Here is a 27,939-nt window from a genome sequence, read left to right as displayed (position 1 = left end):
CTTCCAACATAATAGAACAATCAAAACAGTTGAAAACAAAACAGTTCAAACAGTTTAAAATTAAAACAGTTAAGCCACGGCTCACATTTTTAAGATTTATTTTTTTTAATTTTAATTTTAAATTATTAATATGTTAAGATTAATTAGCCAAGATATAAACTTTATAAAGGACACAAACACAAAGCTTTTTTTAAAAAAAAAAAACCCCTTAAAACATGCTTAGAACATTAGTACTTGGTCTTAAATTTCTTTATTTGTCCCATAGGATACAGGGAACTGGCTCTAGTTCTTTCCTTCCTTCCCCAGGGGACCAGGAGGGGGAGGAGGCTCAGCCAACAGAAGGAAGAGAGGCCTGGCTCAGTAGCTCTGCTGTGTGACTGAGAGAGACTGGCAAAGCAAGCTATTCCTCCCCCCTTCCTCCCCAAGGGAGGAGCCTCAGTCAATGGAGAAAATACAGGTTTTCCTCTGTAGCTCCTGTGTGATTGAGCAATCCTGGCAAAGCAAGCTGTGATGCAGACGGAAGCAAGAGAGAGGGAGAAGGAAGCAGATGACAGCCAGTTGCTCGTGGGCCAGATAGGAGCCCTACGGGGGCCTGATTCGGCCCCCATGGCTGCATGGAAGCTGTAAAAGGTAAGAAGGACTCCTTTAAGCGGTGGAAAACCAGTCCAAGTGAGATTAGTAAAAGGGAACACAGGCTGTGGCAAATCAAATGCAAGACTGTGATCAGGCAGGCAAAAAGGGACTATGAGGAGCATATTGCAAAAAACATAAAGACCAACAATAAAACTTTCTTCAAATATATTAGAAGTAGGAAACCAGCCAGGGAGGCAGTGGGGCCCTTGGATGACCATGGGGTAAAAGGATTACTGAAGGAGGATAGGGAAATGGCTGAAAAGCTAAATGAATTTTTTGCCTCCGTCTTCACTGTAGAAGACGAGAACTTTTTGCCCGCCCCAGAACCACTAATTTTGGAAGGGGTGTTGAAAGACCTGAGTCAGATTGAGGTGACAAATGAGGAGGTCCTACAACTGATAGACAAATTAAAAACTAATAAGTCACCGGGTCCGGATGGCATACATCCGAGAGTTCTGAAGGAACTCAAAGTTGAACTTGTGGATCTTCTAACAAAAATCTGTAATCTTTCATTGAAATCTGCCTCCATTCCTGAGGACTGGAAGGTAGCAAATGTCACCCCCATCTTTAAAAAAGGTTCCAGAGGAGATCCGGGAAACTACAGGCCAGTCAGTCTGACTTCAATACCGGGAAAGTTGGTAGAAACCATTATCAAGGACAGAATGAGTAGGCACATTGATGAACACGGGTTATTGAGGAAGACTCAGCATGGGTTCTGCAAGGGAAGATCTTGCCTCACTAACCTGTTGCATTTCTTTGAGGGGGTGAACAAACATGTGGACAAAGGAGACCCGATAGATGTTGTTTACCTTGACTTCCAGAAAGCTTTTGATAAAGTTCCTCATCAAAGGCTCCTTAGAAAGCTTGAGAATCATGGAGTAAAAGGACAGGTCCTCTTGTGGATCAAAAACTGGCTGAGTAATAGGAAGCAGAGAGTGAGTATAAATGGGCAGTCTTCGCAGTGGAGGACGGTAAGCAGTGGGGTGCCGCAGGGCTCGGTACTGGGTCCCATGCTTTTTAACTTGTTCATAAATGATTTAGAGTTCGGAGTGAGCAGTGAAGTGGCCAAGTTTGCGGATGACACTAAATTGTTCAGGGTGGTGAGAACCAGAGAGGATTGTGAGGAACTCCAAAGGGATCTGTTGAGGCTGGGTGAGTGGGCGTCAACGTGGCAGATGCGGTTCAATGTGGCCAAGTGCAAAGTAATGCACATTGGGGCTAAGAATCCCAGCTACAAATACAAGTTGATGGGGTGTGAACTGGCAGAGACTGATCAAGAGAGAGATCTTGGGGTCATGATAGATAACTCACTGAAAGTGTCAAGACAGTGTGCGTTTGCAATAAAAAAGGCCAATGCCATGCTGGGAATTATTAGGAAGGGAATTGAAAACAAATCAGCCAGTATCATAATGCCCCTGTATAAATCGATGGTGCGGTCTCATTTGGAGTACTGTGTGCAGTTCTGGTCGCCGCACCTCAAAAAGGATATTATAGCTTTAGAGAAGGTGCAGAGAAGGGCAACTAGAATGATTAAAGGGCTGGAGCACTTTCCCTATGAAGAAAGGTTGAAACGCTTGGGACTCTTTAGCTTGGAGAAACGTCGACTGCGGGGTGACATGATAGAGGTTTACAAGATAATGCATGGAATGGAGAAAGTAGAGAAAGAAGTACTTTTCTCCCTTTCTCACAATACAAGAACTCGTGGGCATTCGATGAAATTGCTGAGCAGACAGGTTAAGACGGATAAAAGGAAGTACTTCTTCACCCAAAGGGTGATTAACATGTGGAATTCACTGCCACAGGAGGTGGTGGCGGCCACAAGTATAGCCACCTTCAAGAGGGGTTTAGATAAAAATATGGAGCACAGGTCCATCAGTGGCTATTAGCCACAGTGTATGGAGCACAGGTCCATCAGTGGCTATTAGCCACAGTGTATGGAGCACAGGTCCATCAGTGGCTATTAGCCACAGTGTATGTGTGTATATAACATTTTTTGCCACTGTGTGACACAGAGTGTTGGACTTGATGGGCCGTTGGCCTGATCCAGCATGGCTTCTCTTATGTTCTTATGTTCTTATGTTTGACACCCCTGCTCTAGAGTCCACCCTCCAAAGATAAGGGGAACTGATCTCTGTAGTTTGGAGATAAGCTGGAATTCTGTGGGATCCCCAGGTCCCACCTGGAGGCTGGCATCCGTACCCTTGGCCCAAGAAAGTAAGTCACACCCTGAAGTTGGGGAAACCTAAATGTCTGAAGGACTGTCAGGTTGCCAAGAAGCCCTAAAAGCAGAGCTGGGAGGCCTCTTCTGTCTTCAGGGTGATGCAGACGGACATCCCTTCACTCGGTGTTCAAATCTGACCATTCTCTTGATGTAATTCCAGGGGGATTTTCAAAGCTTTTGTGTCAGTGCAGAGCAGGGGAGAATTTCCCAGCGGATCAACTTAAGCAGAGACCCCGGGAAGCCCAGCTTGCTGGACTCAACAGGCAAAGTACAAGATACATTATATTTACTGAAGTGTACAACAGAACGTACAGGTGAGAGAGAGTGTGTTTGTGAACCCCTCTGCACAAATATTTTTGCCCCTGCCAGGTCTCTTTTTGTAGCAAGAACTCCTTTGCCTATTAGGCCATACACCCCTTATGTAGCCAATCCTCCAAGAGCTTACAGCAGACCCTGTATGAAGAACCCTGCAAGCTCTTGGAGGATAGGCTACTTAAGAGGGGTGTGGCCTAATATGCAAAAGAGTTCTTGCTACAAAAAAACCCCTGAGTCCCCTGCCCACATTGGCCAAATACGGCTTAGCCAAGCACCAGTATTCCTGTTTGGGGTAGACTTTGGATAGCTCAAAATTTCCTGAAGATATAACAGAAGGCAAAAAAACAGGTTTGAATTTGCTGAACCACCAGGAACCCAAACCGAGGACCCTTGTTTTGCAGGCGGAATCCAAACCTGGCTCCCAGCCCCAAGTCCGAGGCTTCCTTCGGCAGACAAGCGTTGGCTCCACACAATGTTTTCACACTGAGAAAGGAACATCTGTTCTTGTCATCACTTCCCATTGGAAACTGCGGAAGCAAACACAGACCTCGCTTGGCGCAGCCCCCCTCGCGGAGAAGAACTTTCCAAAGAAGAGAGAGGTTTGCAAACAGGCCAAGAACCAGAAGGGGCCGTGAAATGTCAGCAGGACCCAAATTGATTTGGGATCCACCTGAGAGGAGGAGGAGGAAGGAAGGAAGGCTCGGCCCTCTGCCTAATCGAATGTTCTCACCGGGCACCCAATCCCACTCCTATGGGGTTGCTATTTTGTGGAACAAAGATGGGGCCTTTCAAATATGGAAGCAGCTTTTTTTGCCACTGTGTGACACAGAGTGTTGGACTGGATGGGCCATTGGCCTGATCCAACATGGCTTCTCTTATGTTCTTATGGTTTTCAGCTGAGCTTCTCTTGAACATATGAACATATGAAGCTACCTTCTACTGAGTCAGACCCCCCCTGAGTCCATCAAAGTCAGTCCCATCTACTCAGACTGGCAGCGGCTCTCCAGGGTCTCCAGCTGAGGTTTTTCATGACTATTTGCCTGGAACCTTTTTAATTAGAGATGCTGGGGATTGAACCTGGGACCTTCTGCTTACCAAGCAGATGCTCTACCACTGAGCCACCGTCTCTTCCCTTTAAGACAACTGCTCCACAGAGATTCCAAAATCAGGATCCTTTGTTATTAGGACAGGTGAACAGGGGGGGAAAAGACAGCCTGAATTTCTGCAGAGGATTAAAGCCGATGAAGATGAAGACGATGACGACGATATTGGATTAATATCTCATCCTATACTCTGAATCTCAGAGTGGTCACAATTTCCTTTACCTTCCTCCCCCCACAACAGACACCCTGTGAGGTAGGTAGGGCTGAAAGAACTCTGACAGAAGCTGCCCTTTCAAGGACATCTCTGCCAGAGCTATGGCTGACCCAAAGCCGTTCCAGCAGCTGCAAGTGGAGGAGTGGGGAATCAAACCTGGTTCTCCCAGATAAAAGTCCACGCACTTCACCACTACACCAAAGTTGCTCTCAAAAGTGGGGCTTTTTTGGAGGGAGGGGAGATGCAGTGAGCAGGGCAAAGCAAGCAAAGTCCTTCGATCTCACCAGATCTAGGACACTGAGCAGGACCGACCCGGGAGTGCCAAACCACCTCTGAATCGTCTCTTGCCTGGAACCCAGCGGGGCTGCAGAAGTCAGCAGGGACTGGGCAGCACAGAAACAACCCGAAGCAAGCAGAATGCCCGCCCGGAGAGTCTCCACTGCCATGGGGGGGCCACTGTCGTTCAGCCCCCACTCCCCCAGCAACAAAGGTGGCCCACCTGACCGAGCAGTCATGAGAAGCCAAAGAAGAGTTATCACTCGTGCGGAGGAGGAGCCCGGCTAGCCTGCAGAACACAAGCTCTGCCCCCAGACAGTCCATTGCCAAAGCCGCCTGCGCGCGAGAGAGAGAGAGAGAGAAGCTGCATCGCGGCATCAAATATTTATAGGGAATTTCCCCCCCATCACTGGTGGAAGCAGAGGGAGGGGATGGTGCAGCTGCCATCTGGGAGGCCCGTTTCTGACTGCCACCAAAGCCCCTCACCCACTCCTCAAGTCTGCAACACAAGGATCATAATACAGATTAGGGTTATCAAAGATTTCAGGTTTTCACGGCTGGTAACATTATTAGGGTTTGTAGAGTCTTTCGGGATCAAGTGCCGTGTTCTACTGGAGAAAGTTTTCCTTCCAGACGTTTCGTTCTCAGCTGCGGAGAACATCCTCAGTGGCGTTGCAGCCGGAGCAGGCGCTCTGACCTTCTTGGCTGCTGTGCATTGAGTGGGGCCAGGGCTGCTGGAGAGCTGCTATTTGTAGGCTGGAGGGGGTGTGATGAAAGGGCAATTGGTTTGTGGATGTGCCCATTGTTTGGTGGGGCTTCCTGGAAGGGTAGTGATAAGGAAACTGGCTGTTGAATGTGACCATTGTTCTGTGTTAATTGCTGGGAGGGTTGGAAGGGGTTTGAAGATAAGGTTGTCAGATTAGGGTTGTCAGCTCCAGGCTGGGAAACTCCTGGAGATTTCGAGGTGGAGCCCGGAGAGGACAGCTTTCCCCACAGGCTCCCCTCAGCAGCCATTTGCTCCAGGCGAACCGACCTCGGTAGTCTCTGGAGATGGCTGTAATCCCCAGGCCCCACCTGGAGGCTGGCATCCCTACCAGTCTGTTTTACAGGAATGTATTAAGAATTAGTTAACTTATTTAGAGAAGCACACTACACGGTAGAGTGTACACTGAAAGGACTCTGTAAAACACTTCCCTCTTCAAATAAGATGATGACCTCTTGAACCTGGGACCAAGAAAAGCCTTGCTCCTTCCAGCCAGTCATTCACAGAATCATAGAGTCGGAAGGGACCTCCAGGGTCATCTAGTCCAACCCCCTGCACAATGCAGGAAACTCACAAACACCTCTCCCTAAATTCACAGGATCTTCATCGCTGTCAGATGGCCATCCAGTCTCTGTTTCAAAGCCTCCAAGGAAGGAGAGCCCACCACCTCCCAAGGAGGAAGCTTATTCCACTGAGGAATCACTCTAAACTCACAAACACCTCCCCCTAAATTCACAGGATCTTCATTGCTGTCAGATGGCCATCCAGCCTCTGCTTAAAAACCTCCAAGGAAGAAGAGCCCACCACCTCCCAAGGAGGAAGCCTGTTCCACTGAGGAATTGCTCTAACGGTCAGGAAGTTCTTCCTAATGTTGAGCTGGAAACTCTTTTGATTCAATTTCAACCCCTTGGTTCTGGTCCGACCTTCTGGGGCCACAGAAAACAACTCCACACCATCCTCTCTTGGACAGCCCTTCAAGTACTTGGAGATGGTGATCCTATCACCTCTCAGCCGCCTCCTCTCCAGGCTAAACATGCCCAGCTCCTTCAACCTTTCCTCATAGGACTTGGTCGTTGCAGATTTCCTGAGCTCCTGGTTAACAAATTCTGCAAAAGTGACAAACTTTCAGACCTTTCCACTCCATGTAGGAAAAAAGGGAACAGAGATCTCTGCATTAGCTTACAGCTGGCTCTGGTGAGATCTAAATGTTGTGAAGAAATAAGAGAAAGGTGCAGGATTAAGGGGGTTGAGGATTTGCGAGGAAGCACAGTATCTGCAGTTCATCCATCTTGCACACTCTTCTAACATTTCCTACACTACAGCATGTGTGTCTAGCCTTTCCTAACTACCTTCCCAAGAGATGGGGTTTTTAAAAAAAAAAAAAAGGAGAGAGAGAGAGAGGCAACATTTAGAAAATAAACCCAGACGATTCTCTCTGTTCCCAGGAGCAGGGCCTGCAGACACCAAAAGCGTCCAAAGCAGGCAACCCAAAAGCCACGCCAACTTCATGCAAATACGTGTCAGTTTTTCCTTCTTTCATGAAAGGCCTGAAAGTTCCACCTCTGGACCACTCATGTCCTGTCCGGTGCCTGATATTTCACATTTTTCGAGACATTCTCCCAAGCTGCAAGGTCCAGAAAGTCACTTTTTAAAACCACAACGATGAGTGCTGTGATTTCAATGGATGCCAATCTCTGCACTGTCCCAAGTCCCCCCCCCCCCCCCCGCTTCCACCCTGCACAGTGCTTGAGCTCTCTCCCCTCCAGCTGCTTGGCCAGAGCGGCCTCCCCCCTCCCTCTGTCATGCCGACAAGTCCATCTCCCTCTTCCCTGAACTGCATAAGAGCTGCCCCCTCCCCCACGGAGGATCTCTGACCTGCTGCCTTTTTTCCTCCACTGCAAATGGGATCCTGTTTTGGCTGCAATATAGATCGGCCGTTCGGTATCAGCCAATTATCTCCTTAATGCTTCCCAATGGCTTTTAGGGACGTTGCGCTCGCACAAAGGCACCTTCAAAGAATCCTTGGCGCGGAGGAACCGATTGGAGCTTAGCAAGACATCAGCAAATTGGCAGATCATTCACAGCTCGGGCAGCAAAGCTCGGGACAAAAAAGGCGAAGCCCACAGAGCGTCTGTGCAGCAGAAGCGGCCAGAATAGAACACTGGCTTTCCGTGCATGTGTGAACGGGAGCATGCGGAAACACGCGTAGCGGTTTGCCCTTCCCGCAATTCTCTTTATCTGCCTCTCTTAAGACGACCTCTTTAGACCTCAGTTTTTGTGAGCCTGACGCAGACTCTTCACAGCCCAGAGCAGAAGTTTTCAAATTTATCCATCTTTGCCAAGCCACACATGCAAAGACACCCAGGCCTTGAACCACGTAAAGTTGCAAACCAGCACTTTGAACTGTGCCCACAAACCACTACACTCTTTGCCCGACTTGACTAGCAAGAGGGGCTTTGGAGAGCCAGTTTGGTGTAGTGGTTAAGTGCGCGGACTCTTATCTCGGAGAACCGGGTTTGATTCCCCACTCCTCCACTTTCAGCTGCTGGAAAGGCCTTGGGTCAGCCAAAGCTCTGGCAGAGGTTGTCCTTGAAAGGGCAGCTGCTGTGAGAGTTTAATCCGGCAGGACCCCTACCCCACAAATTCCTGCCAGAGTTACTTGGGATTACAAAGACTTGAAGGCTGAACATTGTTGTGGAATAAGGGCTGAACTGAGCCTCAGCCCTCTCCTGAGCCGACGCTATTTCCATTTCTATTGTAAATTAGCCTCTAGAGTTGGAACCTTCGTTCAGTTTCCCAGGAGGCTTCGGGGCACTTCTGGTGATGTGACCTTCCTGGTACAGATAATGCCGCACAGGTCTTTTGCCTCCCATAAATTTAGCCTTTTGGAATGCTTATACACTATTAAATTCTACACAGATAAAGTATCAGAACTTAGCTTCCTGGATTCTGGGTCACCCCAGCTCTTCCTGATCTTTCATGATCTTCTTGACCCTAAGAGACAGAAAGAAAAGACTGGGCTCTGTTGTGTACATCGGAAATGTGTGTCAGATGCTCGTCACAAGAGTTGATTGACAGCTACATTAGCTCCTATGGATAGAAAAGGGTATTTAATCTGGATATGTGCCCCAGAGAGCACTGAGGTCTAGTTCTCAGAACTTACTAACAATCCCTGGGCCAAGAGAAGTTAGGTTGAAGGCTACTAGGGAGCAGGCCTTCTCGGTGATAGCCCCTCGTTGGTGGAACGACCTTCCAGAGATGGTGCGAGCCCTGCGGGACCTGAACCAATTCCGCAGGGCTTGCAAAACATTTCTCTTTCAGTTGGCTTTCGCGATAGAACCTGATTAACTAATGAGCAGACACCCAGCCATCTTGTGTACATCATGATTACAGCACTTAGCACCTATTTTATATGTTTTATCTATTTTAAATAACTTATTTGTAATTGATATTTAAATTGTTATGTTGTTTTATGCGAATCATGGGACTCCCATGTCCATTATGTTGTTTTATGTGAATCATGGGTCTCCCATGTCTGTTAGCCGCCCTGAGCCCGCCTGGCGGGGAGGGCGGGATATAAAAATAAAATATTATTATTGTTATTATTATTATTATCAGGGTGGCTCGGCGGTGCTGATGCTGTTAGACCTGTCGGCTGCGTTTGACACGGTCGACCATCAGCTACTGACATGCCGCCTCGCCGACGCGGGGATTCAGGGGTTGGCCTTACAGTGGCTTTCCTCTTTCCTGGAAGGTCGGGGACAAAGGGTCGCAATTGGGGGGGAGCTATCCCGGAGGTGCACACTCGATTGTGGTGTGCCCCAAGGGGCGGTTCTCTCCCCGATGTTATTCAACATCTACATGCGGCCTCTTGCCCAGATTGCCCGAAGGTACGGGCTAGGGTGTCACCAGTACGCTGATGACACCCAGCTCTATCTACTGATGGACGGCCAGCCAGACTGCGCCCCGGAAAATCTTGATCAGGCACTACAGGCCATGGCTGAGTGGCTCAGACTGAGTGGGCTGAGGCTAAATCCTGCGAAGACAGAGGTCCTTTGCTTGGGTCGCCGCAGGCCAGGAGGGGGAATCCCCCTACCAGTTTTTGACGGTGCGCCGCTGACAGCGGCGGACAGGGTCAGGAGCTTGGGGGTGCTATTGGAGCCTTCCCTAAAGATGGAGGCTCAGATAGCAGCCGCTGCCAAGTCCGCATTTTTTCATCTTAGGCGGGCAAGGCAGCTGGCCCCCTTCCTGGAGCGCGACGACCTAGCAACAGTGATCCATGCTACGGTCACCTTGAGGTTGGACTACTGCAATGCCCTCTACATGGGGCTGCCCCTGTCCCGAACTCGGAAATTGCAGCTGGTGCAGAATGCCGCGGCCTGGCTGTTATTGGGTCTCCCAAAGTGGGGACACATTCGGCCGGGTCTTCGGACCCTGCACTGGCTTCCAGTGATATACCGAGTCCGGTACAGGGTGTTGGTTATTACCTTTAAAGCCCTATATGGCCTGGGACCTGCCTACCTGAAGGACCGTCTCTCCCCACATGTTCCGCAGAGAGTACTGAGGTCGGGAACACAAAATCTCCTCACTATTCCTGGGCCAAAAGAAGCCCGCTTGAAATCCACCAGAGAAAGGGCTTTCTCCGTTATGGCCCCTACATGGTGGAACCAGCTGCCGGAGGAGGTGAGGGCCCTGCGGGACCTTGTCCAGTTCCGCAGGGCCTGTAAGACAACCCTCTTCCGGCTAGCCTACACCTAGCTAAGATGAGAACTCAATGTAGCTTGCCAGACTTCTGTTTTATGTTTTATATGTATTTGGAACGTTTACTGGTTTTTAAGGTTTTAACTGTTTTTAATGTTTAATGGTTTATATATTTAAATATTGTTTAATTTTTATGTTGATCAATTGCTGGAAGCCGCCCTGAGCCACTTGTGGGAAGGGCGGGATACAAGTCATAGATAAATAAATAAATAAATAATGTGTGAATTTATTCTCGTTCCTGCTTGTTCCGGCCAACCGCCCTGTTTTATGGGACCTGACAGAATAAACAGGATATATCCTTTATAAAACTTCAGTGCGCTCTAATTAGGTATTCGGTTAATTTGTGTGCCGCATACCGGACTGATATACGTTTCAACGAATTTGCATTGGGATTTGAAGTTAAATAAACAAGAGGCGTTTTGGAACAACTGCCCCTCTCTGTCTTGATGCAATTGGGGAGCCAGTTTCTCTCCACTTCCCCCAACAAACATGTAAGTTCATCCTCTCTCTGGCTTTCAAGATTTCACATAATAGGAAAGTACTTTACAAGTGAGAAGGACGGAAGCGGGGATTCTCTGGTGAATACAACCAAGGGTCCAAAATTTGTCTAGAAACCTTAACCCAGGGGTGTCACACATCTAGCCCAGGGGCCAAATCAGGCCCCCGGAGGTCTCCTATCAGGCCTCCGAGCAACTGGCTGCCGTCTGCTTCCTTCTCCCTCTCTCTTGCTTCCTTCTGCAAAACAGCTTACTTTACAATGCTTGCTCAAGTTTGGAGAGCCAGTTTGGTGTAGTGGTTAAGTGTGCGGACTCTTATCTGGGGAGAACCGGGTTTGATTCCCCACTCCTCCACTTGCACCTGCTGGAATGGCCTTGGGTCAGCCCTAGCTCTGGCAGAGGTTGTCCTTGAAAGGGCAGCTGCTGTGAGAGCCCTCTCTAGCCCCACCCACCTCACAGGGTGTCTGTTGTGGGGGAGGAAGGGAAAGGAGATTGTGAGCCGCTCTGAGACTCTTTGGAGTGGAGGGTGGGATATAAATCCAATATCATCTTCTTCTTCTTCAATTGCACAGGAGCTGCAGAACAAAACCCCTATTTTCTCCATTGGCTGAGGCTCCTCCCTTGGGGAGGGAGGGCAGGAGGGAGGGAGGGAGAGGTTGCTTCGCCAGGCTCTCTCAATCGCACAGCAGAGCTACTGAGCCAAGCCTCTCTTCCTTCTGTTGGCTGAGGCTCCTCCACCTCCTGGCCCCTGGGGTAGGAAGGAACGAGCCAAAGCTTCCTTTGCCCAGTTCCCTGGGTCCCATGGGAGAGATACAAAGAAAGCACTCTAAGACCAACGAGTGCTAATGTTTTAAACATGATTTATTTTAATTTTTAAAAAATCTTTACTTGTGTTTGTCTGTGCCCTTTACAGTCAGCACACGAGAGATCTACCAGGGATCTACACGTGCCCCCTTTCCCAGTTCTGTTTTTTGGGGGAGGGGGTCATGGTGAGTTTTTTTTCTAACCCATTTTCATTGCCGGCACTCCCAGTTTTGCTTCTCTTGAGCCGTTTACGCCCCACGGATGCAAAAAATAACATATAAAACTGCACAGGATTAATGCAGCGCAAGAAAACAGAAAGCCGTGTGAAAATAAAAGACTGACGGCTACAATTCACACCAGAGAGGAGTGGAACCAAAACTGGAGATTTCAACCAACAGGGCTGTGAAATCCAGCCACAGCCCTAAAATCAGCCTAGGCAAAGATTATCAGTCTAAAATCAGTCTAGGCAAAGATTCACACAGGTGCCCCCCCCTCTCCTATTGCACCCCGAGAGGAAAGAACTCCTGCGTGGTCTCCCCAACCTCTCTCCCTCTCTCCGCGGCTGCTTTCTAGGATGGAACGATCAGCTCCACTTGACCTACATTCCTTGTTCCTCGACGGACGGGCTCTTATCGGGCGGTGTTCGAACAAGGGCCGCTCACACAAAAGAGGCCCGGACATCCCAGACTGTGCGGCGGGGACCCACCCTGTTATCTGCCACTCTCCTGGGTTGAGAAGCCCACCCCACCCCCCCAAGCCTGTCCTAAAATGAGTATGGAGTCAAGTGGCACCTTTAAGACCAACCAATTTTTATTTAGAACGTAAGCTTTCGTGTGCTCTTAAGCACACTCCATCAGACGAGGAATCCGGCATCTCATTTTCTCATCTGATGGAAGTGTGCTTAAGAGCACACGAAAGCTTACGTTCTAAATAAAAATTGGTTGGTCTTAAAGGTGCCACTTGACTCCTGCAGATCTTGGTTTGACACCCTAACCACTACACCACCTTGCCTCACAGACCAGCAGTGGTATGAAAGAAAATGGTGGGAATAACTTGCGTGCAGTAAGAGAATAGCACAAGGCAGCCCTAGCACTGGTTTGAGGCAGCTTTAGCAGCGTTTCTGGCAGTGGGGAGATGGGGCACAGAGCTGCGTGCCAACCTGCCCTTTCTTTCCCTCCCCACCCCCATCTCTGAACCAAAAACAGAGGCAGAGAAGCCCTGTGGGAGACGCACGGCTGCGGACCTTCAAGGATCTGCTCTGAATTCTCACCTCTTTTTCAACGAGCCATCTCTTGCCCGCCCACTCAGAGTCACAAACAACAAATCTACCCAACAGTGAATCTTCTGTTCCTACCTTCAGGACAAAAAGCACCGGGATTGATTAGCTTTAAAATTATTCCTGTTTTAATAAAAGACAAGCTGTCGAATAAATTAACTTAAAACTTATCCAATCCCACACAACTCTTGGCACATAGGCTCTGACGTTACTTGATCAATTCTGGACCACGTGGCATACAAAAAAAAACGCTGAATGCTATAGGTATGCCCTTGATTAAGACATAAGGCTATAGAACAAGAGGCCTCAAGAATATCTCTCTAAGCCTTTGTCACTTCACCAAATTTCCTTGTGCTCCAGCATTGTTCTATTGTTTTATTGTGTTCTGTATTATGAGCCAATATGTGTACTGACCTTTCTGACCTCTTAAGAAGACCAATCTAGGTTGAAACGAATCAGGTCAAGTTGAGTGGGTTCCCATTGAGGTTTTATGATTTTACATAGGACAGAGGCTTATGAAGGGCCCTTAAATGGTTTTAGCTTTCTGCAATAAATGCATGTATGTTATGATTTTTTTACATTTTGTTTTTAATGTTCAGCCCTTTAATTGCATATTAACCTTTTGAACATATGAACATATGAAGCTGCCTTATACTGAATCAGACCCTTGGTCCATCAAAGTCAGTATTGTCTTCTCAGACTGGCAACGGCTCTCCGGGGTCTCAAGCTGAGGATTTTCACACCTATTTGCCTGGACCCTTTTTGAGAGATGCCAGGGATTGAACCTGGGACCTTCTGCTTACGAAGCAGATGCTCTACCCCTGAGCCACCGTCCCTCCCTTTTAGGTCTCTTACTCCAGTTTTTGGGTTAAGTTTCTTTCCCTTGTTTTTCTTTTCCCTTTTGTTGATAACATCTCCTCCCCAGACCTCTCTCAGCACAATCTCCTACACTTAAAAATGCTCTATTTATAATCCCACGCACACGGCATCTCCCTCTTCTAGTATTATCTGCCACAGCACTCTGCAGCTCTACTGGAGTAACAACATAGGTTTGTATGTATCCTTTAATATTCCTTGTTATTGGTATTACCTAGCTGTGTTTCCACTTAATTTTATGGTCCATTCTTGCAGGGGCTTTTGTGTTGCCAATACAATGATTCACTGCTGTATGATACTATGTCCACGATAGCCTATTTTGGTGTATGCTGTCTTCAAGCTATGCGACGCTTCCTTGTGCTTGTTATACAATCTTTAATGATTCAATAAACATTTACATTTTAAAAAAATATCTGACTGTGACTATCTATAATAATAATACGCTTAGAGTTGGGAGCAGTAGATCCTTAGAGACCAATGATGTCTCCAAGGGGGAAGCAGGGCTTTCACTCTCGAAAGCTTGTGTTCTGAAAGTCTCAAATCTGTTTCTTCTCCAGCAGAGCAACACAGCGACCCTCTGGAAAAAAATAATAAAGTGCTGTAAAGTCACAGAAGCAGCCTCGTGGCGCAGAGTGGGAAAGCTGCAGTACTGCGGTCCGAGCTCTCTGCTCATGACCTGAGTTTGATCCCGGCGGAAGCTGGGCTCAGGTAGCCGGCTCAAGGTTGACTCAGCCTTCCATCCTTCCGAGGTCGGTAAAATGAGTCTCCAGCTTGCTGGGGAGAAGGTGTAGATGACTGGAGAAGGCAATGGCAAACCACCCCGTAAAAAAGTCTGCCGTGAAAACGTCACGATGCGACGTCACCCCAGAGTCGGAAACGACTGGTGCTTGCACAGGAGACGACCTATATCTTTACCTTTTAAAGTCACAGAAATGAGGGGAAGAGAATGATAATAATCAAACGACAGATATAGAACGAAGCTGGAGTCCCTGTTAAGACCAACAGCATTTTATTCAGAATATAAGATTTTGTGCGCTATAAACACAGCACACGAAAGCTTCCATTCTGAATAAAACTTGGTTGGCCTTAAAGGTGCTACAGTTTGGTGTAGTGGTTAGGTGTGCGGACTCTTATCTGGGAGAACCGGGGTTGAGTCTCCACTTCTCTACTTGCACCTGCTAGCATGGCCTTGGGTCAGCCACAGCTCTGGCAGAGGTTGTCCTTGAAAGGGCAGCTGCTGGGAGAGTCCTCTCAGCCCCACCTGCCTCACTGGGTGTCTGTTGTGGGGGAGGAAGGTAAAGGAGATTGTGAGCCGCTCTGAGACTCTTCGGAGTGGAGGGCGGGATATAAATCCAATATCTTCATCTACCTCACAGTGTGTCTGTTGTGGGGGAGGAAGGGAAAGGAGATTGTGAGCCGCTCTGAGACTTCGGAGTGGAGGGCGGGATATAAATCCAATATCTTTTTTTTCTTCTTCTTCTGTCTTTGTCCTATTGCTTCAGGCCAACACGGCTGCCCCCGCCTGGATCCAGATAGTTTGTTGCTCTCTAACGGTGCCCCAAATGCACGGCCCAAATTGGTCTGCCCAGCTTCCAGCTGCTGGCTGCTCTGTGGAAATGCAGCACTGGTGAGGCCGGGAAGTCACACTGCCAGGCGAAGGTGGGGGGGGGGGAGGCTTGGGGCTTGCTTTGGAGAAGCACAGCATCCTCCTCCTTTCTGCAGCCCAGCTCCTGCTGTTGACAGTTCGGCTCCCCCAAGCCCATCCCAGGGAGAGTCTCCTTAGAAACAGAGGCGCAGCGGCCTCCCTCCTTCCCCCTCTGTTGACTGAGTGGGACGGAGTTGGCAGCCTCCCTTCTGAAAACATTGCCTCTGACAGACGCCCCAGGTTTGCCAAGCGCCTCACGACAACAGCACGGAACTGAGTCACGGCGTGGCCTGCATTTCGAGACGCGGACCCCGCAGGGTGGGCGCAGGAGGGCTGGAATGGACGCAGCCTCACCGAGCCAGTTTTGATTTCCCTCACAGCTCTGGCTTTCTGCTCCTTCGGAGAGCTATTTTCTGCACAAGCGCATTCCAGGCCCTCTCCGTGCTCTGCAAAACACCAGCCCCAATCAGAGCGCACAGGCATCCTTGGATTTATGGCTGACCACCACAGCGCTCAGCACATACGCAAAAACTCCTCCTGTCTTTAAAATCACTTATTTGTGATATTTCTGGAAACTGACTCATAATTTTCCAAGTAGACAGGGCTGACCAAAGAACCGTGAATGAGGACGAGGCGATTGGGGCAGGGGGGGGAGAGAGACCAGCTTTGCAGGTCTGCTCAGCCTGGCCCCTCCCAGATGCAGCGGGCCTTCCAGAGGGTCTCCAGAGAGCTGCCTGCAAAAGACTTGAGTACCTACAGGGGCTCAGCAAGGCCAAAAGCTCAGAAGAGAAGAAAAAGGAGCCTGTTCAGGGGCCAAAAGCGTCCTGCAGAGTGAAAACCGAAAAACTACCTGGCCAGTTCCAACCGATACACAAAATTCAGCACAAACACCCATTGCAGTCTCAGCTCTCCTGCCCTGAGAATCCAAGCAAGCAATTTCCCACTCAGCTTCCACTCTGCTGTTGGAAAGCCTGGAAGAGCTTCCCCAGTCGCCAGGAAGGAAAGGAAAGGTCCCCTGTGCGAGCACGAGTCATTTCCGACTCTGGAGTGACGCTGCTTTCACAACGTTTTCCCGGCAGACTTTTTATGGGGTGGTTTGCCATTGCCTTCCCCAGTCATCTACACTTTCCCCCCAACAAGCCGGGTACTCATTTGACCGACCTCGGAAGGATGGAAGGCTGAGTCCACCTTGAGCCGCCTACCTGAACCCAGCCTACGCTGGGATCGAATTCAGGTCGTGAGCAGAGAGTTCCGACTGCAATACTGCAGCTTTCCCACTCTGCGCCACGGGGCTCTAGTCGCAAGGAAGCAAACCCAAATTTGAACATTCTCCCCAACTCTGCTCTCTTGGCTTCCAAAGTTCACAGTCCCCGGAAACCGAGTGGAAAATCTTCCAATAAGTTGGCTCCCAAGGCAGCCAGCCTGCCCCCCAATTTATTCTCCCATGAGATGCCTGCTTTTCGACGTGCCAGCTGGTGCTGGGGCATTGGTGCCCATCCTTCCATGGTCACATAGAGAGAAAGCAAACATGGCGGCCGTGTTTTGGATGGCCGCTGTCAGCCAAAGCGATGTGTCTGGCTGGGAAGAGCAGCGCAGATACAACCCGTCTGATGCAGCTCCCAGTATGGAAGGGCCTCCTTACAGTCAGAAGAAGGACAATTGTTTCTTAGGCTCCTCTTCTTCCTACAGATTCCAAGTGCCTTCTTGCTAAGAAACAACTTTTGCCTCCAAAGGAGAATGAAGTCTCCATCTTTGGCAGGCCAGCCAGATGCTAAGAAGGGCCCCGTATTTTCACCCAACGCATGGGAGAAAATGTAGGCAGCTGCAAGTGGTCAGGCAGACCCAAGAATCATGCCACAATTCCCTCTTCTCCACAGGAGATAGCAATCCGAATCCGGTTCCTTTGGATTGCCCTTCGGCATCAGAAGAGCCCTGTTGGATTAGACCAGATCTAGTCCAGCCTCCTGTCTCACACGGGGGCCAGCCAGTTCCTCTGGAGGGCCAACAACAGGGCAGAGAGGCCGAGGCCTTCCCCTGAGAAGAACATCAGAAGAGCCCTGCTGGGTCAGACCAGGGAGGGTCCATCTAGTCCAGCCTCCTGCCTCACACAGGGGCCAGCCAGTTCCTCTGGAGGGCCAACAACAGAGCATAGAAGCAGAGGCCTTCCCTTGATGTTGCCTCCTTGTTCAGTCATCAACCGTGTGAATCCAGAATTCCTGCTTTCTCTAATTTTCGCGCATAATGAAATGCCTGCTTTGCTGAGAAGGATTGCATTTACTATGCGTTCCCGCTATTATGCGCAAAAATTAGAGAAAGTTAGGAATTCTGGATTTACATGGTTGACCTGAACAATATTTGGCACTACTGGACCTAGACAATTATACCTAATTCACAAGATTGGTCCCTAGAAGAAGGATTAGAGAGCCGAAATGGCTTGCAAAGCGGACCGGTTCTCCGTTGGACGTTTTTCACCCAAAGGGTGATTAACATGTGGAATTCACTGCCACAGCAGGTGGTGGCGGCCACAAGTATAGCCACCTTCAAGAAGGGTTTAGATAAAAATATGGAGCAGAGGTCCATCAGTGGCTATTAGCCACAGTGTATGTGTGTATATAAAATTTTTTGCCACTGTGTGACACAGAGTGTTGGACTTGATGGGCCGTTGGCCTGATCCAACATGGCTTCTCTTATGTTCTTATGTAATATAGATCTTTGAGCCACATAAGGACAGTCGGAGCATTGTGGAACTTATAGGGTTTTAACTTTGTGCATGACTGAGATGCTGTGTACTGTTTATATCCTTCTTGTATTTTGATACTTATTATTTATAACAAGTTAGAATTGTATTTTACATGGAGAGCTTTTTTCTTTGTTGTGGCTTAGTTTCTCCTCCGTGGTCCCGTCAATACATTTAAGACTAACTTCTAGCACAAAACCAACAGGAGCTGAGAAGCATCTGGTTTGGCAGGACTTGTGTCCCTTGGAGAGAACAGTGTCAACATTCTGGGTCACCTCTACCGAGAACCAAGCAGTGAGCGAAGAAATGCTAACTTTGCAGGGCCCAAAGCGACGGAGAGGGAAATGGGCATGCCAAGAAGGACAGCTGAGGCGGCAAACAAGGAACAAGTGAGTTTACAGGCAGGTGCCTCCAAGCCAAGGTGAGGCACCTGGAGAGCCCAACATTAGAACAGAAGAGAGACTCAAGGAAGGCATTTCTGGGTGCTGCTGGAGAACAGGAAGAGGCGGTGGGGCAGAGGAAAGAGAAGGCCATACAAGGGTCTGTGCACATGGAACTCGGTTCCTTATGTCAACGCAGCTAGTAGCCATAAGAGGATTAGAACCCACAGACGTGCCCATGGGAGGGAAAGACCAGAGACCAAACATGTTATGGTCCTCCTGACCCAGAGGCCAAAGGTGATCTTGAGATAGAGAACAGATGTGGGAAACAGCTGGAGAAGAAAAGGTTGCAAAGGAGCTGGGAATGCTGGGGAGGGGGGGAAGAGAAGTAAAGTGGCCAAGTGGCTGAAACACCATTGCAAAAAGGAACACTTGGAAAATTTAGGGCTTTTCAGCGTAGAGGAAAGAGAGTTCAGAGGTACATGAGGAAGGTTTATAAAATCATGCAGATTAAAAGAAACTGGAGAGAACTGTCCCCCCCCCCCTTCCCGTGAAGTTGTGGGTCACCCCATGGGGTAGACACCTGAAAGTCCTCCTTTGCACAACGCAAAATTAAGTGAAGTTTCAGCATTTATTTCCTCAGCCTGTGGTGACGACAGCTAGCTCACAAAGGGACTCTGCATATACACAGAGGAGCAGAAGTTTGTCTTCCAATCGCCAGCAGAAACCTTCATGTCCAGAGGGAGACTAGCCACTGGGGGGGGCAACAATAGGGGGGGTTTGGCTTGTAGCGCTTCCGGAAACTTCCGGTTGGCCACTGTGTGAGGCAGGATGGACTAGGTGGGCTCCAGACCAATCCAGCAGTGCTTCTCTTATATTCTCACAAGTCTCTGCCTTGACAAGCTAGATTTCTAGATGTGGGGTGTGTCTGTGTGTGTTTATTTCTTAGGGAGTCCCCCCCCCCTTGGCTTCCCTGCCTGGAGTCCACATTCTCTTGGACACTGTGCTGCAATAACTCCACCTGCCAGGTGCCTTCTGGTTGCAAGACTGTCCCAAATCCATACCCAGCTTGAGAAGAGGATGGGTTCTCCTCCTTTTGAATCAGCCACAGACCACACCCAGGTGGCCTAAATCCGTGGCATAGTCAACACTTCCTGGTCACCAGCACAACCATTACTTTGACAACCAGTTTGGTGTAGTGGTGAAGTGTACAGACTCTTCTCTGGGAGAACCGGGTTTGATTCCCCACTCCTCCACTTGCAGCTGCTGGAATGGCCTCGGGTCAGCCAGAGCTCTCTTATCTGGGAGAACCAGGTTTGATTCCCCACTCCTCCCCTTGCAGCTGCTGGAAAGGCCTTGGGTCAGCCATAGCTCTCGCAGGAGTTGTCCTTGAAAGGGCAGCTTCTGTCAGAGCTCTCTCAGCCCCACCCACCTCACAGGGTGTCTGTTGTGGGGGGAGAAGATAAAGGAGATTGTGAGCCGCTCTGAGATTTGGAGTGGAGGGTGAGATATAAATCCAATATCATCATCATCTTCTTTGGACCAGGAATGGTGGGGGGAATTGGACACCACAGGCCCTCTCCCGTTGCCATGGAGACGCTCTTTACGTTGCTCAAGAAGGACCTCAGAAGGAATTTTCACAAGTGACACCTTTCGGCCCAGCGTGCATCACTTGCAAATACAAGAGAAGCAGTGGCACATTTTACACATGAGAGTTTGGACAGATTCTAGAAATGCAGAGAAACATCTCTGTCGCCTCTCAACCATAGCCGAAAGCCCGGCCTGGAGAAAGATGGTGGAGTTTGGGGAGCTGAGAGTCCAGGACAGTCAGCAGTCCAACCGGGTCTCTGCCAAGAACCATTTAGAACAGGGGTGTCAAACATGCAGTCTGAGGGCCAAATCAGGCTCTCGGAGGGCTCCTATCAGGCCCCTGAGCAACTGGCTGTCATCTGCTTCCTTCTCTCTCGCGCGCGCTTCCTTCTGCAAAACAGCTTCCTTTGCCAGGCTTGCTCAATCACACAGGAGCTACAGAGCAAAACCTTTATTTCCTCCATTGGCTAAGGTTCCTCCCTTGGGGAGGAGGGGGAGAGGAATACCTCGCTTTGCCAGGCTCTCTCAATCACACAGCAGAGCTACTGAGACATGACTCTCTTCCTTCTATTGGCTGAGGCTCCTCCCCCTCCTGGTCCCCTGGGGAAGGAAGGAAAGAGCCAGAGCTTCCTTTGCCCAGTTCCCTGGATTGATTGGGAGAGATACAAAGAAAGCACCTTTAAGACCAACAAGTGCTAATGTTTTAAGCATTTTTTTAAAAAAAAAAACAAAACCACCTTTCGGTTTGTGTACTTTATAAAAGTTTATATCTCTGCTACCTGGCATTACATTTTACGACACACAGGGCCCGGCTCAACAAGGTCTCATTGATGTCAGATCCGGCCCTCATAACGAATGAGTTTGACATCCCTGACTTAGAAAATTAAGACAAGCCAGGAACTACAATGCCCTGCCTTAGAGGAATGCTGTACAGAGTCCAGGCATCGTGTTCAAGAAGAGCTTTAAGTGCTCAAGGAATCATAAAAGTTGCTAGGAACCAGTGTTCCCTCTAAGCTGAGTTACCGTGGGCTAGCTCACAGCTTTTTAGCCTCTGGCTCACACATTTGCATCTGAGGCCAGGAAAAATGACCCCAGAGCAAACCAATCCATGCAGGAGCTCACAACTTTAGTGCCAGCAGCTCACAAAGTGGAATTGTTGCTCCCAGGACTCCGCAGCTTAGAGGGAGTACTGCTAGTAACGCTCTCCAACCCTTCCTTTGGCACTGACGGAGAACATGCCACGTGAACTATGAAGAAAGGTTGAAACGCTTGGGGCTCTTTAGCTTGGAGAAACGTCGACTGTGGGGTGACATGATAGAGGTTTACAAGATAATGCATGGGATGGACAAAGTAGAGAAAGAAGTCCTTTTCTCCCTTTCTCACAATACAAGAACTCGTGGGCATTCAATGGAATTGCTGAGCAGAAAGGTTAAAACGGATAAAAGGAGGTACTTCTTCATCCAAAGGGTGATTAACATGCGGAATTCACTGCCACAGGAGGTGGTGGCGGCTGCAAGCATGGACAGCTTCAAGAGGGGGTTAGATAAAAATATGGAGCAGAGGTCCATCAGTGGCTATTAGCCACAGTGTATATGTGTGTGTGTGTGTATATATATAATTTTTTTTTTTTGCCACTGTGTGACACAGAGTGTTGGATTGGATGGGCCATTGGCCTGATCCAACATGGCTTCTCTGATGTTCTTCTGTGACACAGTGTTGGATTGGATGGGCCATTGGCCTGATCCAACATGGCTTCTCTGATGTTCTTATGTGACACGGAGTGTTGGATTGGATGGGCCATTGGCCTGATCTAACATGGCTTCTCTTATGTTCTTATGAACTGTCAGTCTATCCTCACAACAGGAAAATTAAGCTGTGGGGTGTGCCGGGCACCAGCTAACCATACGGACACCCAACTCCCCCACACCTGTCCAGAGCACAGCTGCATGAGAGAGAAACCAGGCTGGATTTGGCCCATCCCACGAGGCACGGCTCGCTTGCCAAAACCATTGGTGGCTGGGTTCCCACAAGAGTTTCTCCGCTGCATATGCGTGCGCATGGCTGGCTGAGGCCTACTGTGGAAAACCCAAATAGCAGCTCCTCTTCACCACTAATTAAGGCCAGGCAGGCCCAATCCGCCACAAAGGCCTCCATCCTGACTGGAGGGGGGTCGCTCAGTGACTCTTGTGCTAAAAAGGATAGGGCAAATTATGAGGGAGCGGGTCTGTTGATCTCCACAAACTGTGACTGCCAAGAGCAGCTCTGGGTGGCACTTGCAGGGAGCACCCACCGCCTCAGAAGGAGCCCCGTCTCCACCAGAGAGCCGGCAGTGAAACTCCAGGGAAGCTGTTCCATCTCTCAATGATCAGAGAAGCCTTTCTCTCACATCGCTTCTGTGAAGATAGTTTCAGCTGGGTTCCAGCTGTGTCGGTCTGCACTGGAAGACTCAGGTGCGAGTCCTGACACACATAAGAGATCAACTAGATTCCAGGGTATGCCCTGACTTGGATTGTAACCCAGGCAAGCCCGATCTCATCAGATCTCAGAAGTTAAGCAAGGCTTACTCTGGCAAGTACTTGGATGGGAGACCACCTTGGAATACCAGAGCTGGGACGCAGGGGCAGGCTTTATTCAGCCACCTCCCTGAATATCCTCCAGGCCGCCAGTAGGGGCCAGTCACCATGTCAGGTCAACATGACTTCCAGGTGCAAACACACACACACAATATACACAATACAAAAAAAAGATTTACAGGGTACAAGCTTTCATAAGTCAAAGTCACAAAGGGAGCTTATATCCTGGAAATCTGGCTACTGGACTTGAGCTCTGCCCTTCACTTCATTTCTGATCACACCAGCTTTCACAATGCTTGCCAAGGCACCCTGGTTTTCAAAAGGCAGATATAGAGTTGCAGCAAAATAAGGGGAAGCTCCAGATTACATCTGTGGCCAAACTGTGGCTTGGGAGCCACATGAGAACATATGAAGCTGCCTTCTACTGAATCAGACCCTGGGTCCATCAAAGTCAGTCTTGTCTGCTCAGACTGGCAGCCGCTCTCCAGGGTCTCAAGCGGAGGTTTTTCACACCTATTTGCCTGGACCCTTTTGAGTTGGAGATGCCGGGGATTGAATCTGGGACCTTCTGCTTACCAAGCAGAAGCTCTACAACTGAGCCACCGTCCCTCCCCAACCAGTTAGAACAAACAGTTTTGTTCTAAAAGAGTGCAGAGGAGGGCTTTAATGGACATGACATTCACACACATGAGGTGCCACCACTGAAAAAGCACTGTTGGTGGTCACAACATATGAAGCTGCCTTCTACTGAATCAGACCCCCCTGGGTCCATCCAAGTCAGTCTTGTCTACTCAGACTGACAGCAGCTTTTTCTCCAGGGTCTCCAGATGAGGTTTTTCATGCCTATTTGCCTGGACCCTTTTGAGTTGGAGATGCCGGGAATTGAACCTGGGACCTCCTGCTTGTCAAGCAGATGGTCTGCCACTGAGCCACCATCCCTCCCATGTGGCTCTTTCATACATATGGTGTGGCTCTCGAAGCCCGCACTGCCCCATCAGCCAGCTCACACATGGCATTTCTCTCTTTAAATCACTTTGCCAAGTCAAGCCAGCTGGCAGCTCGGAGAATGCACTTAAAGTTAAAGTTGCTTTCTTTCCACCACTCCCTCCTCCATTTATCTTCCTTCCTTCCTTCCTTCCTTCCTTCCTTCCTTCCTTCCTTCCTTCCTTCCTTCCTTCCTTCCTTCCTTCCTTCCTTCCTTCCTTCCTTCCTCATCTGACGTTCACATCTTGTAGCTCTCAAACATCTGACGTTTATTTTATGCGGCTCTTAGGTCAAGCAACTTCGGCCGCCCCTGCTCCAGAATGTGAGCCTTGGCAACCCAGAGCTTTCGTTCCCACTCCTTGACAGATTGACTCAACACACTGGGGGCATAATGTGGGGCAGCACGTGGCACTTTGCAGCCCCACCCTTGCAAGCAAGCCCATTCCACTAGTGTCCCTCTTGCCGTGCCCACATTTAACAGCCAACGGAGCCACGGATAAGGGTGACGAAGAAGAGATGTGGCTCCTCTCTCTACAGCTTTAGACATAAAAGCTTTGATATCAACATTTGTGACCACCTTCAAAAGCTCCTGTCCAGTGCTGTGGCCGGCGCCACCCACTCTGTGCTGGCAGACTCTGCCTGGAGGAAGAGGGGAATGCTTTGGCCATCCCCACCAGCACCCCTGCACACCACCCCCCCACACACACACACTAGGCAAGCCACTTCAGAGACACGCCGACGCTTCCAACTCTGCAGCCTTTTCTGGGTTTCATTAAAGACAGCTGCTGGAGGAGGAGGAAGTTATTAAAAGCGATCAAGTAGAATCAAGGAACCTGGAATTAACTGACAGCCAGCCGCAGAAGAGGGGGGCGCAGAGAGGAGCCCGACAGGTTGGGAAACAGTGGCTTCCTGGGGGAGGACGTGCGCGCCCACTAGAAGAGGAGGGAGGGAGAGAGGGAAGGCCCAGGTTTTTCTTACGCCCCAGCTGCTCTGTGCCCATCAGACCACAGTTCTATCCTGGGCTGATACAGCTGATACTTTTGGACACCTAGGCTGGGATAAGGCTTCCTGAAGTGAGATGTCCACATTTTCCATGACTGAGCTGCGATTCCTACTCCTCTGAAGTAACTGAACTGTGGCTTAACTGGCAATCAGTGCAGGGAGGCCAATGTAGATGGAGGCTCAGTGGTAGAGCATCTGCTTGGTAAGCAGGAGGTCCCAGGTTCAATCCCCGGCATCTCCAACTCAAAAGGGTCCAGGCAAGGAAAAACCTCAGCTTGAGACCCTGGAGAGCCACTGCCAGTCTGAGTGGACAGTTCTGGAGGGAGGGACGGTGGCTCAGTGGTAGAGCATCTGCTTGGTAAGCAGGTGGTCCCAGGTTCAATCCCTGGCATCTCCAACTAAAGAGAGTCCAGGCAAACAGGCGTGAAAATCCTCAGCTGGAGACCCTGGAGAAAGAGCCGCTGCCAGTCTGAGTAGAGAAGACTGACTTGGATGGACTGAGGGTCTGATTCAGTATAAGGCAGCTTCATATGTTCATATGGAATAATAAGATAAGGACGTCCACCCACCTCAGCCATAGGCCTGGCGGAACAGCTCCATCTTACAGACCCTCCGGAATGAGAACAAATCCGGTAGAGCCCGCACTTCCACAGGGAGCTGATTCCACCAGGTCGGGGCCACGGCCGAAAAAGCCAGCCGGATGTCCCTTGTGCCAGGGATGGTCAGAAGGCGTCGACTGGTCGAAAGCAACAACCTCCGGGACTCATCTGGGGAGAGACGGTGCCGCAGGTATGCCGGTCCCAGGATGCGTAAGGCTTTTTAACCTTGAAGCGGATCCGGTACTCGATTGGTAGCCAGTGCAGACTGCGCAGCATCGGCCGACTGCTCGCCTGTACAGGCGATTCAGACGGCAAGTGTGCTGCCCCATTCTGCACCAGCTGGATCTTCCGGATCAGCCTCAAGGGCAAGCCTGCGTAGAGCAAGTTGCAGTGGTCCAACCTGGAAGTGACTCCCGCATGGATCGCTGTAGCTAAGGCCCGAGGGGCCAGATAGGGTGCTAGTTGTTTGCCCTGCCGAAGGTGGTAGAAGGCAGAGCATGCAACAGCTGTGATCTGGGCCTCCATAGAAAGGGAGGCATCCAGTATCGCCTCCAAGCTCCTCACCTTCTCAGCTGTTGCAAGAGATGTGCCATCCAGAGTGGGGAGCCGGATGCCCGATTTTAGCCCCCTGTGACTCATGTGCAGGACCTCTGTCTTGGTTGGATTAATTATCAACTGAACCCACAACCCAGTCCCATTAAGAAGAAGAAGAATTGCAGATTTATACCCCGCCCTTCTCTCTGAATCAGAGACTCAGAGCAGTTTACAATCTCCTTTCTCTTCTCCCCCCACAATAGACACCCTGTGAGGTGGGTGGGGCTGAGAGAGCTCTCCCAGCAGCTGCCCTTTCAAGGACAACCTCTGCCACAGCTATGGCTGACCCAAGGCCATTCCAGCAGCTGCAAGTGGAGGAGTGGGGAATCAAACCCGGTTCTCCCAGATAAGAGTCCGCACACTTAACCACTACACCAAACTGGCTCTCCACACCAAACTGGGTCTGAAGTGTGCTATAATTATACACCGGGGTACATTCACGCATGGGAGTTGTCACTTCATGAAAAGGGCAGTTTCTGTCAGAGCTCTCTCAGCGCCACCTACCTTACAGGGTGTCTGTTGTGGGGCGGGGGGGAAGGTAAAGGAGATTGTGACCGCTCTGAGACCCTGAGATTTAGAGTATAGGGCGGGATATAAATCCAATAGATCCACATCCAAAAAAGTATGCACATGTGATGTGACCTGGTCCTCTCTGGTCATCAGAACATGGTGGGAATGAGAAAAGGCACCCACCAACAGTCCCAAAGCAGAAATGTTCCAACGGCTGGCTGCAGAACTTCTCTCTGCGCGTCAATGTCGCAAGCACCGAGCAAGACGCATTTAATGTATATTCATTTTTTTCCATATAAGAAAAAGAAATGAAGTTTGTGCAAAGCATGCAACAAGACAAACTGGATTCCGTGACTCTGCGTAAATTATGCTAATTGAGATTGGCACGATTCTCTCCTTCTGAGCAGCCGGGATCAGCTTGTCGTGGTACACCCGGCACCAGACTGATTTCATGTTAATCCTCCCCGCCTGTCCATCCGTCAACGCTTGGGAGTGGTCCTCTGGCACTCCAAGTGATTGACGGCTCTTGAGAAGGGATCTGGTTTCAGAACACTTCCCCTCCCCCACCCTTCTGTTCTCTGCAGCTTCACCGGATCGTGCCTAATAGATGTGCGCACCATGCATTTGATGAAGCGAGCTTTAACTTGCAAAAGTTCATGTGCGGGGAATACATTTTAATATTCAAGGCATCGCTAGACTCCTGTTTTATTCGCTCCCACAGGACGCAGTGCAGTCTGAGAGCTGTACTACAGTTTGGGAGATCTGGCATCAAGTCCTCACTTTGCCAGGGAAGCTCATTAAAAGACTTTGGGCCTGTCTCTCAGCCCAACCTGCCTCACAGGGTTGTTGTTCTGAGTCTCAAATAGAGGAGGGCAGAAATAATGCTGAATGCCACTCTGGGTCTCTGTAGGGAAGAAAAACTACATGCAAATAAATGTTTTCCCTCTCGAAGGAGGAGCTCAGAGCCAAACAGGACCTTGTGAGGCCAGAAAACTCCTTGCCACGCTGAGAAGAATCATTTGCACTCAGTCAAGGAGGATCCTATAAGAGCTCCGTGGTGCAGAGTGATAAGCTGCAGTCCTGCAGTCCAAGCTCTGCGCACAACCAGTGTTCCCTCTAAGCTGAGTTAGTGTGAGCTAGCTCACAGATGTTTAGCCTCCAGCTCACACATTTTTGTCTTAGCTCAGGAAGGATGACCGCAGAGCATAATAATTTGTGCAGTAGCTCACAACTTTCATGCCAGTAGCAAACAAAGTACAATTTTTGCTCACAAGACTCTATGGCTTAGAGGGAACATTGCTCACGACCTGAGTTCGATCCTGGCGGAAGCTGGGTTCAGGTAGCTGGCTCAAGATTGACTCAGCCTTCCAAAAAGAGTGGAAAATAAAAGGACATTGGACAATTTTTGATAATGATTAAGTCTTAGAAGGAAGAAGAATATTAATCTTTGTTTTTTATTAGTTAAGGGTACCTTTAAATATTAGTATTTTAAGTATATAACACCGGCAGGGGTCAAGTAACGGGGGAGGGGTGGTTAGAAAGTAATATATGGGATAGATTAAAAAAAAATTATTAATGATGCAAGA

General features: G+C 49.5%; 1 protein-coding gene and 1 non-coding gene across 2 annotated transcripts in view; both read right to left on the bottom strand.

The window, feature by feature from the left end:
- The window catches only part of CASKIN1 (CASK interacting protein 1), a 143,209-nt gene that overhangs the window by 99,847 nt on the left and 15,423 nt on the right, over nucleotides 1-27,939 (bottom strand). The gene's annotated exons all lie outside the window — the stretch shown is intronic.
- On the bottom strand, nucleotides 13,627-13,703 carry TRNAT-CGU (transfer RNA threonine (anticodon CGU)). The gene has a single exon. It is a non-coding gene; the product is annotated as a tRNA-Thr (tRNA).

Source organism: Heteronotia binoei, chromosome 20 (assembly GCF_032191835.1).
Source record: "Heteronotia binoei isolate CCM8104 ecotype False Entrance Well chromosome 20, APGP_CSIRO_Hbin_v1, whole genome shotgun sequence".
NCBI classification, from domain to species: Eukaryota; Metazoa; Chordata; class Lepidosauria; order Squamata; family Gekkonidae; genus Heteronotia; species Heteronotia binoei.
Note: the sequence above shows the minus strand (reverse complement) of the source record. Positions and strands in the feature narration are given on the sequence as shown.